This window comes from Coregonus lavaretus (assembly GCF_964263955.1).
Source record: "Coregonus lavaretus genome assembly, chromosome: 13".
NCBI classification, from domain to species: domain Eukaryota; kingdom Metazoa; phylum Chordata; class Actinopteri; order Salmoniformes; family Salmonidae; genus Coregonus; species Coregonus lavaretus.
In genome coordinates this window covers 18,165,679-18,167,392 of record NC_140000.1, presented here as the reverse complement: position 1 = coordinate 18,167,392, position 1,714 = coordinate 18,165,679, and positions in this window count along the sequence as shown.

The window sequence follows — 1,714 nt, the reverse complement described above, 5'->3', positions numbered from 1 at the left end:
GTTGTAGTCAGATTGTAGTCAGTCAGACTGTCACACTACAGTATATGAGGTCCTTCTGAGTGAAACTACTGCTACTTTAGAAATCGCCCAAATGGATTTATTTAATCTCAGAGCATTTCCATTTTCCAGTTTGATCCACAACTTTATAATGTCCACAGTTAGGGGTTGATTTGTCTAAAGTGATCTGTACTGAATAAACATAGACTGGTATTAGGATACTAAACAGCTTGCATAGCTGAAGTCATTTCCTATAAAACATGTTCATTGTCAGAAAACTGATGAGGGTCTATGAGAGTGTTTGTTATCAGATTGGGAACGTGTTGTTTTGGAGGGGGTCTTGTTTGGCCAGACGTGTGGATGGAATCACATTTTCTGGTGACTCACTGTCACGTTTCTGAGCGTCTCCCTTTCTGTAAGGAGTGGGTTGCCTTCCAGACGGAAGTTATGAAACTGTTGGATAGGAAGGGCCAAATGAAGTCAATGGGAGCACAAGAAAACGGACCCACACAAGCTAAGGACAACAACAGCTAATACTACTATGGCTGACACTGTAAAACAACGCATTTCACTGCACCTATCTGGTGTACACTTAGTGTGCTCTTTCCATGACATAGACTGACCAGGTGAATCCTGGTGAAAGCTATGATCCCTTATTGATGTCACTTGTTAAATCCACTTCAATAAGTGTGGAGGAGACTGGTTAAGGAAGGATTTTTAAGCCTTGGGTTGCCAGGGTTGTGGGTTCGATTCCCACGGGGGGCCAGTATAAAAAAATAAAAGAAATATATATGTATTCACTAACTGTAAGTCGCTCTGGATAAGAGCGTCTGCTAAATGAGTAAAATATAACGACAGACTTGCATATACAGTGGGGAGAACAAGTATTTGATACACTGCCGATTTTGCAGGTTTTCCTACTTACAAAGCATGTAGAGGTCTGTAATTTTTATCATAGGTACACTTCTACTGTGAGAGACGGAATCTAAAACAAAAATCCAGAAAATCACATTGTATGATTTTTAAGTAATTAATTTGCATTTTATTGCATGACATAAGTATTTGATCACCTACCAACCAGTAAGAATTCCGGCTCTCACAGACCTGTTAGAAGCCCTCCTGTTCTCCACTCATTACTGTATTAACTGCACCTGTTTGAAATCGTTACCTGTATAAAAGACACCTGTCCACACACTCAATCAAACAGACTCCAACCTCTCCACAATGGCCAAGACCAGAGAGCTGTGTAAGGACATCAGGGATAAAATTGTAGACCTGCACAAGGCTGGGATGGGCTACAGGACAATAGGCAAGCAGCTTGGTGAGAAGGCAACAACTGTTGGCGCAATTATTAGAAAATGGAAGAAATTCAAGATGATGGACAATCACCCTCGGTCTGGGGCTCCATGCAAGATCTCACCTCGTGGGGCATCAATGATCATGAGGAAGGTGAGGGATCAGCCCAGAACTACACGGCAGGACCTGGTCAATGACCTGAAGAGAGCTGGGACCACAGTCTCAAAGAAAACCATTAGTAACACACTACGCCGTCATGGATTAAAATCCTGCAGCGCACGCAAGGTCCCCCTGCTCAAGCCAGCGCATGTCCAGGCCTGTCTGAAGTTTGCCAATGACCATCTGGATGATCCAGAGGAGGAATGGGAGAAGGTCATGTGGTCTGATGAGACAAAAATTGAGCTTTTTGGTCTAAACTCCA